We start from the raw sequence: 19,706 nt of genomic DNA, 5'->3' as shown, positions 1-19,706 counted from the left end.
TGAGATCCGTTGCGAATCGCAAATTGTGAGTTGAAAAACACAATGTACAACTGTGTAAACCAAACTGTTTGCAGTTCCCAAATGATTCACAAGGGACCTGCCTCATGGATGTTCATGACACATGTTGCACTTTGAGACCTATTTAGGAAAAGCCCCACACAGAGATGGTGGCCTGCTGGGGTCAGTAGACCACCATGTCTGTTACTGCTTTTCAATACAATTTTTTTTTTTTAATGCAGCCTCAAAGAAAAACAGGATGCATTTTAAAAATGACAAATTTTCTTTTAATTTTTTTCAGAGTAGGCAGTGGCCCATGGGACCACTGCCTGCTTCCTAATTGAGAGTTGCAATCTCTATTATGTGAGTCAGTAACTGAATACCAACTCGTAAACTAGGGATGGTATTGTACAAGGCAATTTTGTGGTTGCAAATGACAAAATTTGCCGCAAATTTGCTTTGTACTTCAGGCCTAGGTTCTTTGAGGTGGGGGTGAAGGTGAGGGGGAGGGGGAGGCAGGCATCGACAAATGGGAAGGACAACACCAGGAGGGAGGGGTGACAGCATGTGCCAAATTGAAATCTCTGTGCTAGTGCTTTGCGTTTCAAGTGGCGATAAGGTTATGGAGTAGGGATTTGTGGGACAAAATGTATGTCCCAGCTACAGTGGTGTGAACTACATATATGCCATCTTACAAGCACACATTAATTCTTGCCCTGATACTTCACTTATCACGTGTGACACCTTCAACGTGTATTAATCAGCGGAATCATGCATGCTGGGATTTCCCAGCCCTTAAAAGTGAAACTACAAGTCCCAAAACGGAATGCATTGGTTAAAGAAAAGGGAGGCTTGACTTTAACTGACATTGTATCAACTGGCAGTCGTGTATAGACCACAACATTTATAGCTCCTTTTCAGTCATTGTGGCAATCCCAATTTGGATGCAAACAAGTTTGTGCCCAAACTGGGATTCCAAGTTTTGCAATCATTGATACTCTTCTCTAGGGGCGGTGCCTCTGTTAGGGCGCTGTCCCACTGATTATTTTGGCCCCTGGCCCCCCCAATAAATGCATTAGTAAAGTAAAACATTTTCTTCTATATTTTTTAAAGAGCAGCAACAACATCATGTGAGCAGGTAACTCAACTGTGAGTGTGATCGAGGAAGGAGAACTCATGAGGCGGGCTTGAGGGGATGGGTCTTTGATTAGGAACAATGTTGCCAGGGAGTCAGTTTGATAGATTCCCAGCGCACCTAAAGTGCACATGAAAGGTTGGACGGCAGCCTTTCTCCGGCCCGACATGCACACTGTGTCTCAGCAACAGGACAAAATAAGTTTCTTTATTAAATTTGCCAAGGGAGCTTTGGTTTGATGTCCAATAGTATCTTTTATTCAGCTGTATGTTGTAGGACTTTCAAGTCTTGCAGCAAAAGAAGAGTTCTTATGCCTTCTGTGTTTGGAGTGGTACTCCTTTGGCTGACAGTTAGGAAGGAAAAGCCTTTACTAGCGGTCCAACCTGGTTACACATGCATGAATTTTTGGGTTGAGACAACCTCCCATTTACAGCCTGCAATGTGACAAGAGCAAATTTTGATTGGTTTTGGCAAAGGTCTTGCCTATGTCAAATCTTTGGGGATGACAATGGAAAGGCATGAACAAACAACTCGCACATTACTGAATCATCTTCATCTGGATCCTAATCAAGGCCCACATTTCCTCAGAGTAAAATAAATTGATCAACCTCTGAAGATACAGCAGCTTTAGTATTCCTTATGACTAAAGAAGAGACATAGAGGTAATGAGCCAATTTTTTACTAAGTAATACAAACTACCAGTAAGTAATCAGACCATTGTCAACCAGTATTAGGTGTAGAACCTGGAATGATAAAATAATACCTAATCTGTAAATACTATACCCTGTGGTATGAGTAGTTACCAGGTGCTGTACTACAGCAAGAAATAACAGGGCACACCGTAGCCATAGTGCTGCCAGACAGTCGCAGGTTACATGGGACACCTTCCCCAGCTTCTCTGGGGCAACAAACACTATATTTTGGAACGTGTAGTCTTGCGTTTTAAATTCTAATCTTTAGAGTCCAAGCACGCAAAGTGCACTTAGGTAACATTGCTTTGCATGAGTTGTAGTTTCTTTGCTTTTAAATTCAAATCTTTGATGTCCCAGCATGTAAAGCGTAATCAGCACACATACACACTTTCCCAACCCCGCAACATCCCCAAGGCTGGGCACTTACTGTGTCTAGCCATTGAAATCCATCAAGTAACTATATAGGTAACCACCTGTTAACAATGTGTTCATGTCCAGTTTGGAAGAAATGGGAACTTGGAAGAACATGTGGTGCAACCCTGTTGATTTAGCCCCATGTTAACCAGCAGGTCCTCATCCCTCCCAGCGTCCTCCCCTCGTTGATCAGTGAAAAGTGTACCTGTAGCTGCCCACCAAAATTGTTCTGGGGGCAGCCTGCTTCAAGCTACATCATTGGCCAGACGGGTAGTAAGAGCAGAGTCCCGGTTCTCTCCATCTTCTGTTGCGCCGGATCTGTTTGTGCATCTGTGTGTCCGACCCATGTTCAGACAACAGCGCAGTGAAGGGATTCCTGTTGTATCGCAGAACATCAGCGACCACCTGGCTGCTTGTTCAATTGTTGGTCAGTCTTGATGTTTCCGAAAGTGTCTCTTCTGTGATTTCTGGGTCTCCCATCTTCATTTGGCACAACTGCTGTTAAACCGCCAAGTAGGAATCTGCTGACACTACACCTCCACAGCGTAGTCTGGGTAGGGTGACACAGTGGACCCCTTCACAGTCTAAGGGTCCTTTGGCCCTACATAATTGTAAGATGAGGTCCATGTCTCTGTAATTAAGTAGGCATGCAATTACATAGAACTGAGCAGCTCCAGGTGGTGCGGGCCAACTCGGAATCTAATGTGCCCTTTCAATGAACTTGGGGACCTTCCCTGCTGGGACCATATTCATTAGCCACTGATTTAGAAACAGTTACATGTTCAGTCCTTTTGCACTTTCCAGAAGGTCAATGGACCTAACATTATTATGTCGCGAGTGCCCCTCAGCGTCTTCTGACCTCAGCTGCAGGCACACAACATCAGCCTGACTGCATTTTCTTCAGGTTGGGGAGCATCGCTGTAATGGCAGATTCTGTTTCGCCTACCCTCCAAGAATATTTCCTATGGTCGGCTTGCAGCAAGGACACTCCCGATGAGACTATATCAATCATGGCCTCCAGAGTGGTTTTAGCGTCCTGTATCACCGGCAGTATTCCATGGAACTGTTCAGAGTACTTTCCCAGGGTAGTTTCAAGTTGACTCAGGGGTCCCATTCTCTGCGGTGGCACCACAGGGTGGTAGAAGCAGAATGACCCTTGGGATTCACCATCCTGTGGTGCAGTTTGTCACTACTGTATGGGAGTCAACATGGGAGATCATGGGTCCCTCCTCATTTGCCTCTAAGTGCTTCCCAGGAGGCACTGCCAGACCGCATCCGTGTTATGTTGGTACCGCCAGCTAATCAGTGGCAACACCTGCACGTTTGCAGAACGTACAAGGATAACAGCAGACTGACCGAGAAGCGGGACCGAGTCACACAGTTTCTGTGTGAACAGTATGTGGGAGGGAATCAGGGGCCTTTTCAGGGGTCAGTGGCCCTAGGCAGCGCAGTTCCTCCAGTCCTGTTGCGGACTATAGTCTCAGGGGGCTGTGTTCAGGCCTCCGCCTTACTCACTTTTGCCCACCATGCTGCGCGGCCTAGGGGACGCACCTGCAGCAGTTGTCCCCACCAATTCTGCTGTTGAAGAGTCAGGCTCTCTATGGTCCCATGGTCCGGGCCTCACGGGAACTCCTCCTTAGGCACAAGCCTGTGCAAGAGTTTCCAATGGCTCCCGTGCCATTTGGTGTAGGGTTCCTTCCGCAGGCCTCACCACAGCCCAGTCATGTTGCTGGATGGCCACCTCCGGCGAGGTCTGCTGTGTTGCTAGGCCCAGCTCCTCCTCCTTCCCAGCCAGCTCTGATATTCTGCCCTCCTCTTCCTCAGCTGCCAGTGCACATGTGTGCCACAGTTCACCATCCTAGGTGTCTCGCCTGCTCTAGAGCTCCTGGGGTTTTTCACTTTCAGCAGCAGGGTGTGCAGGCACACCTGCCACCGCAGCATCCATCACGTCAAATAGGCTGGGACTCCTGAGGCACAGTTCACTGGCCCGCAGCCGTCGTAAAGCAGGTGAATACATCTTGATTCATCGGGCAAGGGATGCACACAGGTGGGACAGAGCCTTCGGGCAAATGGTGCAGGATGTTTAGGTATTCTTTCGGGGCACAAAGCGGAGCTCAGAGAAGCACTTCCTTAACGGCCACCATCTTGGCCATACACACAATGTTATGCAGCTTCTTATGGCAAGGATTAGTTGTTTTTAATTGGTGGACAGGTGGGTTAGTGGCAACCAGGTAATTACAGCATGCGTTAACCAATATGGTATCACAAGCTTGAGAATAAGTTAACTCATCTTGCATGCACTAACCGATCTATTTTAAGTGGCTGGACTGTGCATATTCACTGGAGGCTGCACTGTCACTCTGATGACTGATCAAAGATGGGGTTCTTAAAGGAGCAGCAAGATCAGTGCTGTTGGCTGGGGATGTATCAATGATCCACTCAACTCTGCGGGTAGTGGAAGGTGCTTGACCACCTCTGGCTGTGTTCTGGATAAGTCACAAGCGTGGTGCGTCAGCGCTATAAGATCACATTCTGGTCAGACTGAAAAAAGTGAATTCTCAATTAGGTAAAACACCAGTTGTCGTTGTGACATTTGGGATTATAGATACAACTTTATCAGGACATAGACAAAAGAAAGTAAATGAAAATGCTGGCGATCGGCTAAATAAAATATCAATGGACATTTCCTTTAGAATGTAAATGGGGAGACGGTGATAAGAAAGCAGCATAAGTGCGGTCCAGAATACTGATCCGAATAGCAGTCACAGGAGAACCTAGAAGCCCAGTAGCGCATTGATGAAAACAAAGGAAGACATCTGCAACACAGACATGAACGGATCTCTGTTTAAACTAGATTACCAAATACCCCAGAGTGAGTAAACAGGTCGTTTAACTGGACGTAGAAGACTCACAAATTCTGTGTGGAAGAGAATAAGATGGTAGGTGCAAACGTGATTGTTGATCCCTGCCACCCGCCTCTGCACCAATCTGTCACTTTCCAGAAGCCTTGGGAAATTAAAAAGTTGATCTTTTGCTTAGGATGAGTTTTTTTTTTTCCTTTTCAACTTTTGTGAAAAATGCTACATGAGCAGAAGGAAGGTGAGTTTTGCAACGATTTTAAATGCTCAAACACACAAGTACATCACTGCCTAATGGCAAAACAGCGCTACACAAATCTCTGACATACCATAACAAACACACCTACACAAACAAACGTCTCAAGATTCAGCCACTTTAAAATATAAATTCCATGGCGTGTTAGTGGATCCCTCACCTAGATAGCATGACCCTTCTCAATGACAAAATTGCTTAGTTCTTAAATCCATTCACCTAGGGATTCATTTCTCAAACCATATAGTGGCACACCACTACATTGTGCCAGAGAGACCAGGCTGGCATGTCTTCACTATTGCCTAACGATGACACCATAAAATAAACATGCACTGGTAAAGCCAATAGATCTCACCTATGCAATAGCCACTGGCTTTGCTAATGTGTTTTAGCCATGTTGTACACAAGCGTGGCTGCTGTTCAGCATGGCTATATGTTAGTGGCGTAGAGGAGAGTGTGGTGCCGTAGATTGGAGTGGCACAAAATAGCGTAGCATGGAATGTCAGTGAGTGGTGTAGAGTAGAATGGAGTGGAGTACTGTGTCATAGGAGTGGCATGGAGTGTCATAGCGGGAGTAGAGTGTTAGAGTGGAGTGGCGCAGAGTGCTGTGGAGTGGAGTAAAGTGGTGTGGAATGGCATAGAGGGAGTTGTGTACAGTGGAGCATAGTGTAGTGGCATAGACTCATGTAGATTGTTGTAAAGTGGAATGGCTTAGGATGTCATAGAATGGAGCCGAGTGGCACAAAAGGAGTGGAGTGGGAGGGCACAGGATGGAGTACAGTAGAGTGGCATGAAGTGGAGTGACAGAGTGTTGTAGAGCATGTAGTGGCATGGAGTGGCGCAGAAGGAGTTGTGCATAGTGAAGTAGAGCGAGTGTCGTAGCGTAGAGTAGATTGTCACTGAGTGGAGCGGCATGGAGTAGAGTATAATGTCATAGAATGGAGTGGCATTGTGTGTTGTGGAGGGAGTAGAGTGGAAAGGCACAGAGTAGAAGGCGACAGTGGAGTAGAGTGTTGTGGAGTGGCATAGAATGTTGTAGAATGGAATGTTATAGAGTAGAGTAAAGTGGCATGGAGTGGCATAGAGGAAGTTGCGTAGAGTAGAGTGGCATAGAGTGGAATGTCAGAGTGAAGTGCATAGAGTGAAGGGTCTGAGTAGACTGTTTAGTGGAGTGTCAGAGTGTCATGGAATGAACTGTCTTAGAGTATTCTTTAGTGGTGTCATAGAGTGGAGTGTAGTAGAGTGAAGTGGGGTAGAGTGGCATATTGGAGTACAGTATGCAGGGTTCAGGCTGCCTTAGCCATTTTCACTTGTTCAACATATGTGGCGGAGCTCCTACTTCTTCCCATTTCAAGTGAGGAGACACTGGCTCTCTGATGATATGAGCCCCACATAGTTAATACTCTGTGCTCCCAGGACAGGACTGTTTTAGTTTCATTGTCACGTTCTCCTTTACCTGTCCCCTGCTTGACAACTCACCCGCTGGATACTCCCCCCCATACTGTGATGGACAGTCCTGCCCGAAGGGGAAGAGACAATGACAGCCAAACCTCACCTTCATTTTTGGGCTAATTCCATACATCCGTAAATTGCTAAACCACTCAACTTGAATGTCCGCTGCTTTAACGCCCCAGCATATTCTCTATGCTTAGAGAATATAACTGTGATATTTTCCTTCTCCAAGAAACTCACCTCCTTAAAGTTGAATGGAAAAGCATGCAATCCAGGTAGTTTGATTGCCAGGACTTTTCTTCCAACCCAGGGAAGAGGGCCCGGGTGGGGATCATATTAGCCATGCGCTTCCAGGATCAGGTCCTTCAGACTCCTCTTGCTGTGACTTTCAGTGAATACACACACATTTACACTTGGTAACATCTTTTCCCCGAATAACCATCAGGAGACTTTTTCGCCTAGACGCTATAGGCTGGGTGCTAGCCACCCCTCGCACGGACAATCTCAATGAGGGAGACTTCAATCTAGTCCCTGGCACACTCTTGGACCGATCTCCACAAAGGACAGAGCAGACAGGGGTGTTTACATTGGCAGGCCTTCAGTTTTTAGGGTAGATGGGACTAGTGAATGTGTAGCTGCTACGCAATCCAGCTGTAAAAGATTATACCTACTTTTCAGTAGTCCATCAAACTTATACAATACACCTATTTTCTGACATCTCCCCGCTTTACAGCAACCACCACACATGTGGACATAGATGCGGCAGCAATTTCCGATCACTCTCACATCTCAATTTCACTGAACATCCCTGGACTGAGGTCTCCTTCTCGCCTCTGGTGCCTTAATCATATACTGTTGACTTACGATTCTACAATGAAAGAAATCAGAGACATCAATGGCACTTTCCTCAGCACCAATGACATACTAGACACCCCTATTTCCCTGCTCTGGGACACCCAAAAGGAAGTCCTGGGAGGCATCTTTGTAGCTATTGCTACGAGACTTAACAAAGACAGAAAAGACAGGCAAATCAGACTGGAAGGTCTGGTGAGGGAAGTGAAAGGCGGCCCACAAGCAATCTGGCTCAAACAAAGTGAAGAGCCAATTCATGATAGCCCGAAACCAACTCAAAGCCCTTTACATGGACAAGACAGAATATGCGCTTCTTCAGACTAAACAGTAATATTAGCAGGGAGCCTCCTTGCACATCGGTTGAGAGCTCAGGCGTGTAAACAGAAAATAACCAAGATTAAGGGCTCAAAGTGCCACAGGGTGTGCCAGGATGCACAAATCGCCTGGGAATCCGAACACTTTTATGCTACACTATATTCAGCCGAGGAACTCTATCATGAGGACGCTGTAGCCTACCTTGCTCCAGCACCCACGGAGGGCATTCCAGTGGGCAGTGCCCATCAGCTGGATAGTGACATCCTTCCAGACGAGGTGCTAGCAGCCATAGCACGACTACAGCTGGGCAAAGACCTGGCCAGGAAGGCTACAATTCCATTTTTTTTAAAACATTTGCTACACAATTGGCCACTATACGTGCCTGCCTTTACAACTGCTTTAGCGATGCAGGCGCACTCACAGACACCATGAGAGAGGCCACCATCACAGTGATCCTTAAGCCAAGGATGGATCCCACCCTCTAAGTAATGAAATAGAAAGATATGAGGAGCAATGTTGATGCCAAAATCTTTACCAGTGTGACTGCGGGCCACTTAGCTCCCTATCTGCAGGGCTTGGTGGAACCAGAACAAGCCGGGGTTACTCCCGAGAGGGAATACAGTGATAACATGAAGTGTCTTCTGCACCTCACCCACAAAACAAGTAACTTCCGAGTGCCAGCACTTTTGCTTTCGATTGATGCTGAAAAGACTTCTGATCAGGTGCATTGGCCATTTCTTCAGCTGGTGCTGGCTAAGGCTGGCTTGGGAGCCTGATTCCAGAACTGGTTATGGTGCAGTTACACAGGCCCCATAGAGGGTCAACGAGCTGATGTTGTGACCCTTTAGCATCGTACGAGGCAAGGATCCCCCTTGTCCTGCTACTTTTTGCTCTTTACATTGAGCCATTCGCAGAGAAGATTTGAAGAAACCCTCTCATCACTGGCATTGCCAGGAGGCACCAGGTACACAAACTCGCTCTCTGTGCTGATGATGTCATGATTGCCATTTCACAGCTCTTTGCCTTTCTCTCTCCAGTTATGCAGGAACTTGAGGCCTTTGGTAGAGTCTTTGGTTTCAAAGCCAATATCCAGAAATCACAGGCTGTCAACCGCACCATTCCCCACTGTGATAAGATCTAGTTAGAGTGCCTTTTCCCCTTTCCATGGGCAACCCAGAGAGTAACTCACCTAGGACTGCAGATACACTCTACACTAGAACGGGCGGTGGAGTATAACTATGCTGCACTTCTGGCAACTGCTAGGTCCGACCTACACTCTTGGAAAGGGGCCCCCATATCCTGGCTGGGTAGATGAGCGGCAATCAAGATGACCCTCCTGCCAAACATACTTTATAGAATGGAAACTCTCTCCCTGCAGCCCACTACTGATTGAGGATTACACATGGGATGGTAGGAAGGCACGTACGGCGAAGAAACAAGCTTACCTCGCTGTGGCAGAGGGGGGTCGGGGCATCTGCCATTAAGTTCTGTACTATCAGGCAGCTCAACTTGGGTACCTAGAGGAATGGAATAGGCCCCGCAATGAGAAGCACAGATGATTTTCAGACCAAGCAATAGCAGGAATCCACATCTGGAAAATCTCTTGGCTGGCCAAGAAACATCACCCACCACGGGTTTATATCTCTCCAAAAGGTGGGGTGAAAATGGGGCACTGGGACAGAGTTCAGTTGACTAGGAAGCTCTCCACTCCTATATCACCACAAACACCCATCTTATGGAACCCCGACTTTTCAACAGCTATGCAGGGCACCATATTCCTCCTTTTGACAACAAGCCAATTGTAAGACATTGGGAGACCTTTTTGACAAGGAGGGCCTAATGGACTTGTTGCAAAGTCCAGTCTAATTATGGCATTCTGTCTAGTGAGTACTGGCAATAGGTTGCCATTCAGCACTTGGTGACCCAGCCTTATATACCCCCACATGCCAGTAGGCCACTTACGCCCTTTGAGAAATGGATCCTAACCCACCACAAGGATAAAGATCTCTTCTCAGACATTTATGCCTTCTTCAACGCCCCGACCGATAACATTAAGTCTCCGGCCCAGATGCGATGGGAACTGGAGTGCGAATCCCACCTCACCCTTGAGGAATGGTTCGACATACTGCATAGGACCCGCACATCTGCATATAGCACCTACGGAAAGGAGACCTTACTTAAACTAATGTACTACTGGTACTACACTCCAGCCAGAATGGCTAAATGGAAATAGGACAGGGATGATGGGTGCTGGAGACAATGTGCCATACAGGTACATTGACACATATTCTCTGGCATTGCCCTAAATTACAACGATACTGGAGACTGTATGAGACTGACTTACCTAGATTTCCTAGTTATGTCTTGCTGCGGCTCCACAATGTACTGTCTTATCCATTGTGCTCAGTGAGAGGGAGAGCCATTACTCTTGCCCTTTGTGCAGCGAAGCAGGTCATTTGGTCCAAATGCAGCACAGGTCAGACACCAACGCAGATGGATTGGCTGCATATGCTTTGGGAACTGCTTGGCGTGGAGGAACTGACGGCAATAGTAGAACATAAGCTGCTGCAATTTGACAAGACTTGGGGTCCTTGCCTAGAAATCTTAGCACACAATTTTAGGGAACTCTCCAGCCCAGTGTATTTTGCAGATACTTCGGCTAACACATTCTGACCAAGAAATTGAGTGAGATGGTGCGACTGTGATTGGACATTACTACTCACCCATGGAACTGAAGCAACAGAATCCAGCGGCGTTAAATGTTGTCGACCAAACCCTTTTTTCCCCTTCCTGGATAGTCTATTCACCCCAAGCCTCTTCTGCAGACTTTATAACTAGCCTACTGGTCCCTTCCCCCCACCTCATCCCTCCCAGGTTTATCTCCCTACTCATTGCTTCTTTCCCTCACCAGCCACTGGATGTAGGTGAGGTTAATGTTCTATATTGTTTGTTCTTCAAAATCTAATAAAACAAATTTAAACCTGAAAATGGCTTCCTGGAAGGACTCGGGAGTGACAAGGAAGAAGAGTACAAATTAGCTTACTAGCCGTAAAAAATGAAAAGGCACTATAGGAAATATAAAGAAAAAGACAAAAAGTGCAATAAGATGATTACGCTAGTTTAAAAGCGAAAACTTGTCAGTAATAAGACATCACCCTGCCCAGAACTCGATGAAATCTATTTCCCTTTTTGTTTCCCGTCATGCTATCACTGCCGGATGATAGGCATGCACAAAGATATGAGCATTGATTTTGAAGGCGAGCAACACAAACTAAATATGTTCAAAGAGAACTCAAAAGAATCGGAGAGGAATAGAGATACTGGTGTTCTTCACTTCTAATTACAAACATCCTAATAAGATTTGGTATGCACAAGTGTAGAACTGGAGACCATGAAGGGCATGTGTGTCGTTGGCGAGGAATATAAATGGCAGCTAGAGCTAGATGGGTCTAGGTTTCCATAGAGATGATCAAATCTATTTTTTCGTGATTTTATAATTTATTGTGCTGAATCTAAGGTGTCTCATTGAAGCAGAATTTTCTTCAGACTTACAATATTCCTTCTGTTTTTGCAGATTGTAGTGTCTTACAAACGAAGAAGACCAAGGAACTCTTCCTTTAGTTACCAGAGCTGCTCTCTGGCAGTTATGCACATTGCTGCTGTAACTGATCACAGATCAAATGTGGTAGTTATGTTTTAGCTCTGAAATAAGATTAGTCTATACCAAAAAGCAATGTCTAAAGCAAACAGCAGGGCGTGAGCAAGGATGTCGTTTTTGCGTCCATGATTTGTAGGGTTCTGGGATTTCATTCCACTGGTTGAGTGCGGCTCTTTGGCTGCTTGACTGTGTATGCTCAGTAGAGATGTGTTCATCGTCTACTTTAGTGTCACAAAAATATCCTTCTACGCAGTAGTGCTTCAAACATGCTTGGCTTCAGCATCGCTGTCATGGTGCAATGACTGTGAACGGCCCTACGGCATCTGTAAAATTCTCCCATGTAAATATTAGTATTTTAGAGACCTAATGTTACAATAACAACCATTTTATGGACACATAAGTTCTGTTGCTGTTGGCCAGAAGTAACTCATAGTTAGTGGAAAGTCATGTCTGATTACGGAGCTGTTGCATGCTGGTTTGCCTCGTTAATACCTTCCCTGTCATTCTTATGTTTGCTGCAGGTCGGGCTGCACTGACCAACTATTCTGTGATGTTTGCTTACCTTGGCATAATCCAAGATAGACGAATTACCGTGCTGCCTGTTTTTACGCTCCTGGTTTGAAGGTGGGAATTACACTAAAAAAAGGATCTCTGAACCAAATCCGTGCAGAGGAGAAAATGGAATATGTAGGGCATATTTCACAACTAAAAATGTGCCAAAGACTCATATAAGAGGTAATTCATATATTGTTAAATACTGTAATCACAAAATGACTTAGCGTGCTATTAATATACATATAACACAGTGCAATACACATCCCAATGTTAAGAATTATTAACTTGTATATAAAAGCATTAGTATGTACATCTTAGTACAGGAACTCTTCTCTTAATGGGCAACAGACACTTGAACCCTTAATTACAAGCGCTGCAGTTTAATCCAGAGCAATACCTCCAGGTGGAATTCCACCACCTGTAATAACAAGCGTTCTGGGCCCGGACTTACAGAGTCCGCAAACTCCGGACCGGATAATTCTGGGCCTGGAGACACCAGACCTGTCTTTGATGCTGCATGGGAAGATGGAGCAGCACGGACACCACGTGGCCCTTACAGATGCGCGGGGTGCTGAAAAGTTTCCTTCTAGGCAGGATTAAGCCTCCCCTGACTCCTCCATACTCCACACAGGACCTATCCATCCCCCACTACCCTTTTCCAGCACTTTCCACTTGCGCAGAGAGGGCAGAAAATGTTTGCCGGGTTTTCCCTAGAATCAGAAAAGCCACATGATAAAGGACCAACTACCCCATTGGCCCCAAATTCTGTTTTGCGAGTGAAGACCAAACCAGGTCACATATTGTTGATATTTCACATCTGTCAAACAGCAGTAACAACAATATATGAGCACCACCCAAGCAGACCAAAATGTAATGACAGTAACTGACAAATAACCATTTCCAGTAAGACTATAATTTTGCTTCAAGTCCCTTCCACGCACATAGCAGAAGATTACTTCATCTCTGTGAGCGAATGGATACCAAGGAGGAAACATGAGCATGCAAGGCTTTTAATGATAAAGAATTAAAATACACATTCTATCAGGACTAAAGCATTACAATGTTTTCGAACTTGAATCTGAGCTTGCTTTTTATATGGGCACTATATACCCAATTTGAAACGTCTTTCAACATGGAGGCTACTGGTCCATTGGCACTGTTAGTGGGTGGTAGGTTATTATAGTAGTGTCGTAAATGCCTTATTCTCTGCGCCCGGTGGAGAGTCCCTGGCACGTCTAAGTATTATGTCATGTTTGGCACCGACTGTATGTAGTATGGCACGTGATATGTTTTCTGTAATTCCTCTCTGGAACACAGCCCTAGAGAGGGTACCATAGTTCCTCAGGCACTAACTGCGTTTCCAACATGAGACAGAGAACCTGGTGGAATGCCACCTCCTGCAACCCACTGAGCATTACGTGAGTAAGGTGTGTATTAGGACCGAACAGTCCTGTGAAACTCACAGGAATGGTTAGTGGAGCCAAAACCACTTTGATCATGTAAAGACACACTTAATAAAACTAGCAATGTATTCCTTGAATGTATTAAATTTAAAATCCTATTGGAGTGCACATAATAGGAATAGTAGTTATTATAAAAATAAACAGGATAGTGACACTGATATCTGTCATAACGCAGAACATGAGGTATTATTGCAGTACTTAAGTGTTTCAGTACAAAGATAATCAAAAACACTCTCTCCCCTCTGCTAACTAAGGTGATCTAAAGGGCATTAAAAGGGCCTAATCGCGTTTGAAAGAAGGCTTGCACCCACATACCTTACTGCAAACTCAGAAGCAGTGTTCATTAAAGAGACAGCTGCAGTTCTTGTCTATATGACAAATGTGTCCTTGAGTAGGCAGAAAAGCAGGGGTGGGCAGAACTCGCAGAGTAATACTCCGGGAAATTCCGCGTAGTTTCACAAAAAACTCCTTGAGATTCAGTGGAGTTCTGGCCACCTCAGTGCCATCAGCCTGAGGTAGATCAAAGATGAAGGAATGAAGCTCCCTGTATCACCCTCATGGCGCACAAGGCTTGGACGGGTCTCGGTTGATCCCAGCAGTCATTCGTAGCCATTCCAGATGCAGATTTCCAATGCATGTCACTTAGGCGTGCATCAATCTGGCGAGAAAATCCTCCCCAGCACGGGCTGTGCACGGCAACCGTATGGTTAAGATCAGCCACAATAATGTTATTAATTACCACCGGGGGCCAATAAATCGTAGCATGCAGGAATTTTAAGTGGCGACTGGCGAGCAGCAAAGGTGCCATGAAAGTTAGTGGGAGGCCTCTGGTGCCAGGTGGCAGAAGATGGGCAGTGTGCATCCTAGCGCGTGCCGAACATCCGTCCTCGTCTGGGAAATGGAATGCCAAGCCTTGAGCAATGAAGGGGCAGCACTAGCACTTACCTCTGCCCAAATGTAAAGGAGGCCATGCAGGAGTGGCTAGCAAGCCAGCGCATCATGGGCCAAAGGTCAAGGATGGAAATACCCGTACACCCCCTCCCCCCCCCCCAGCCCGCCGTCTGAGCTGTGGAATACAGCAATAATAAACTTTATGTGCTCTTCTGACAGTGTTCATACCACTATGCCAGTGTGTGTGCGCGTTCCTTCTGTCAGTGTGCATACTCTTGTATGCCAGTGTGTGTATTCTTTTTTATCTGTGCATGCTTGTCTCTGTGCGTGTGTGCATATTCTCTTGTGTCAGCGTGCATGTTCTAGTATCAGGATGAGTATGTTTCAGATTCTTAGTCATAAAGGGGATGAAAGCCGGAACAGGCATTCTCTCTTGAACGGGTTCAGAACATTAATTTCAATTATTGCAAACAAAAACACGTTTTCTGCGTTTGTAAACGGGATGTGTGTCCATTAGAAGCTTGCTTTATAGATGTTATGCATGCCCCCATATTGATGTAAATTGCCCAGCATTGCAGAAGTTGATAGGAGCTTACCATCTGTTCTTCATGCAATGGAACTGCTGTTGTGAGGATTACGGCTTGCCACAAATTAAACAACTTTCCACAATTGATGTACCATGTCAAAGCTAGCAATTGTTTTCCATGCTGGGCATGGAGTATGCGTACGCAAACACAAAACTGCTCTGAAATGGCAATGCATGGGTGCTCATCCCTCCGAATCTCTTATACCCCATGCCAGATGGAGGCCAGGAAGGATGTACAGAGAAATATACCACGGTGCAAGAGGCTGCTGCTGCCTCCTCAATGCCTACTGTGCCCTCTGCTGTACTCCTTGAACTCCTCCCTCTGGCCAGGTTCTAGTTCTCCGCAACCCTTTCCTATCTTCCGCTGTGAGCCCTGCTCGTAAGGACGGAGAGCTCTGATTGGCTGGATGGGCAAGTGAGGTTTTGTTCCTCGCCTGTCAGCTTCCATTACTCCCCCTCCCCGCGTGACCTAAATGCGACCTCTCGCTTCTTCCCGTAAGTGTGGGAAGGGGCGAGAGTAATTACAGAGACCGTGTGTTTCTCTTTCACTAGAGCGGCTTAAAGTTAGAAGTGAACTCAAGTGCTGATGATTAATTCCGCCGACGAAGGAGCGGAATTTATTAAGTAATTCTGCGTTATAGAAGTAACGTGGAATTACTAAATTCCTTCAGTTCCACAGGTAGAGTTAAAAACCCAGCCCACCCCTAAAGAAAAGCCTTTCAGAGAACTCAATGTGCATTCTCTGTGGCTATCAACAAGAAAAGGTGTTAACTGCTACTGCATGACCCTCAGACTGGAGTCCCTAGATTAAAGTTGCTCTCTATATAATAATGCCTTCTTTCAGTTATATACAATGCCTGAACATAGTTTAATGTTTTTAAACAAAAACAACTCTTCTGGTCTTTCATATGCTTATATTCTGCGAAACATTGTTTACTGTTTAAAAAATTAAATGAAAAAATCAAGATATCAAATTGTGTGAAACCATGTTGATTGCTGAGGAATAATAAATAGGAAATCAAAATGTCAAGCTGAAAATAAACAATATATTTGAGCAAGATGAATTATTACGTTGTAATAAATGAAATACTTCAACCACACTGGTAATGGTTTGCATTTCAAACCGTACAGCTGAATAATTGAACATAGATAATTTAAAAGAGGGATATTTGGAATTAAATATATACAAAGATTATATCACATGAAAGCGCTTGGGTACATTAGAGGTAGGGTAACGTTGGTTTGAGATGGCAGCCAAGAGAAAGATGCAGGATGATCGTTTCCCACTCTTTTGCTCTAGACTAAACCAGTTCCAGCAGGTTAGCCTGTCACCTACCAAAAACACCACCTAAGAATGAATGTGGCTGGAGGCATGATCAAGGATGTACAAGGAAACTGCTCATCCCTAGCATCCTGTGCTCTATTCTGTAGGAGAAGGTTGGCTCCTGCAACAGAACCGTACAGACCACAAGGTAGTCTGGAACAAAATACACATCATAGAGTGGTAAAACTCATGTGGCTGATTGCCATGGAGGTGTGTCAGACTGGAAAAAATGCATTTCTCAGGATTGGAAACTCCCCGCTCCCAAAAGTGTGAGGCTAACTTTCAATCTAAGTGGAAAGTTGGTTGCATATCAGCTGCCACTGTACAGGATAGAAGCTGGTCCCTTTGGTATATCCAGTTTTGAACTTTTACTTTTACCTCAAGGTGCCTTGTACGACTGTGTAAAGGACAGTTGACTTTAGAAAAACAAAAGGATGATGGACGGAGTGCTGAACAATGCAAACACTCACTCCCAGTCACAGATCTGGGTTTAATCCATTGTTCTTTTGCTCACCATGCCACCCTAGTTTGGACCCAGCCATATGCAAATCAGTCTTGATCCTGTTCCTCATGGGAACAGTCCAGCCCGAACTGTCAAGCCAGGTCCTCTCTGGACTGGAAACAAGCATCCTGGGACAGGTTTCAGGGTTTCACCCTTCATCAGCCAGGCTACCTTGAATTCAGTGGCACAGTGAGCAAGGGACCCACGTCTGGGCATATCCTTCCCACTTAGACCAACTTTAGCAAAACAAAAGGACAGTTGACACCAGAGGCAGAATCTTTGTCTTTTTTTAAGGGTTAAGGCCTGTAACCTGAGAACGAAGAAACAGATGTTGCACCCGAAGAAGAATAAACAGTAGACAACCCAACAAGTAGAGATCCTGCCTAATCCAGTGAGTGCTCAAGAACAGCTTTCCACAGTATTGCTGATAAAGCTTTTTCCTGATTTGCCTGTTGTGTATCTTTCCATGAACCTATACCAATTAAAACGAAAAATCTGTGATATACTGAACCGTGTTTTTCTGACTTATGCTAAACTATGCCTCAAATCTATTTTGTATTAACAGGACTGCTGCTTCATAATATTAATTGTGTGTTTATCTTTCTCATTGACACTACACACAGTCAAATGTGCACTGTTTGTTTTGAAAATACATGTTGTTCTCAAAGAACTCTAGATGAAGCCTTTACATATTTTCAAGGCTCTTCGTGCTCCCTCACAGCAGTCTATTCACTTACAAATCTTTCTACTGTTTATGTAACCAGATTTGTTTTGACCCCTCCCATGACATTAGGTCAAAAAGGACATTATTATTCATTTAGGGGTATAGTGATAGGACGGTGGTATTATATAACATGTTATAATGCTGAATTGTTATTTGCTGTTGTATTGACTGTGCAATTTGCATTGCTTTCTATGATGAAAATTACTATTAAAAGCCCTCAATTTCTGGGTAAACCAGATCTTCTTTGGGTCTCTGCTAGGGATGCATCTTGTCTCTCTCGATTTTCTGCACAGTTTGGACTCAGTATATTGCTCTGATTTTACCTAATCCTCCATCTGTTTTAAATGGTAAAAGCTTTCATTGCAATTTATCTTGAGCTTTACAACTGATTTATTGAGATTGCTATATTTTTGTTATTCTGTATTGCACTTTAATATTTTAATACACCTTTATGCTTTCCCTATTTACTGATCTCAAACTCCCCTTTCTGAGACAATCTTATTGACTATAATTTGAAATGCTGTTTTGAATCTTTTCTTTATAGATGCATTGCTTCATCTATTTTGGAGGACAACATACTAGCAATAGGTGCTTCAATTATGCACATTATCTAAAAGGTAAGCGCCCACCTAGTCATTAAGAGGATTGATCTTGCGAAGATTGGAAGTCTTTGATCACAATCCAGCACAAAGATTCCCAGAAATGATCAACCCACTGTTTGTGTGAGAACTCATGTGCATCAGCTCCATTGCTTCCCTGTAGAATCTATCGTCAGTTAGGCCCTGCAGGTCGACACTGCTGTATAGCCTTTATCTTCAAGTGCACTGAAGTCTGGGTGAGGACTATGTACCTACTGATGTTCTTGTGCATGCACCACTGCACATCATCGTCTGCTGTGCCCGGGAACTTGTATGGCCCAAGTACCTGCAGCCTGCAATGCTGTACTCTTGGTCTTCTGTTACACCAAAGACCCTTTGAAGTCTTTGTGCTTGCAGACCTGCGTTGCTAGACATTTCATTTGTTGCTACACAGATGCCTCCATGAGGCATTCATGCCAACATGCTTGAATTGCCAAGTGTGCCCTTTTATTCAAGCAACTCTGATGTTGCAGTCAGGTCTGAGATACGCACGTTTCTGCCACCTTCTGCACTGAGTTGCCATTAATCCCTTGGGTGCCACAGATGAGCTGATAACATCCTCGGCCACGGCACTCGTGCGCCGAGGACGTAATCAGCTCGTCCTGCACCTGGCCCATCCCCCTCCCCTGGGCAGGGAAAGCCCTCCCCCAGTTACATCTGATGACAATGCGTGATCGCGCGCTGACCTCATCAGAGCGCGACCAAGGAGAAAATGATTAGTTTATCCTCGGTACGGGGCAGGAGAAGTCAGAGAGGCATGAAAGGGAAAGCAAAGGCTTTTCCTTTCCTTTTCATGTCTCTCTGAGCATTCCTGCAGCATGATTGCATAGCGATCGTGCAGTGCTCCAGGAATGCCCACTAGATACCAGGGAGTTTTTTTTTGTTTTTTAAATTACATGAGGGGTTCAACCACTTAGGCAAGGGTCGCTCCCCTGGGGGGCAAATTTATTTGATGCCATTCTGCCCTCCCCTCGATGACAGATCAGCCTACTTTTATTAGGTAGGGGGCAGAAACCACTAGATACCAGGGATTTTATAAACAAATATCACCCCATGTGGCAAGAAACTAGTCTGGAAGTGTCAGGCTGGCAGAAATCGGTCAGCCTAGCACTAGCAGTTGGGCTTACATGCAGGGGGCATCTCTAAAATGCCCTCTGTGTGCATTTCTCAATAAATCCCACACTGGCATCAGTGTGGATTTATTGTGCTGAGAAGTTTGATACCAAACTTCACAGTATTCAGTGTAGCCATTATGGAACTGTGGAGTTCGTGTTTAACAAACTCCCAGACCATATACTCTTTATGGCTACCCTGCACTTACAATGTCTAAGAACTGCCTTAGACACTGTAGGGGCATAGGGCTCATGCAGCTATGCCCTCACCTGTGGTATAGTGAA

The 19,706-nt window shown here is 45.1% G+C and overlaps 1 protein-coding gene across 1 annotated transcript in view; it reads right to left on the bottom strand.

Annotated features, from left to right (window-relative positions):
* The window catches only part of DCLRE1A (DNA cross-link repair 1A), an 87,139-nt gene that overhangs the window by 40,664 nt on the left and 26,769 nt on the right, over window positions 1–19,706 (bottom strand). The gene's annotated exons all lie outside the window — the stretch shown is intronic.

The sequence above is a fragment of the Pleurodeles waltl genome, chromosome 6 (assembly GCF_031143425.1).
Source record: "Pleurodeles waltl isolate 20211129_DDA chromosome 6, aPleWal1.hap1.20221129, whole genome shotgun sequence".
NCBI lineage: Eukaryota > Metazoa > Chordata > Amphibia > Caudata > Salamandridae > Pleurodeles > Pleurodeles waltl.
The sequence above is the reverse complement of the archived record's forward strand: the minus strand, read 5'-3'. Positions and strand labels throughout refer to the sequence as shown.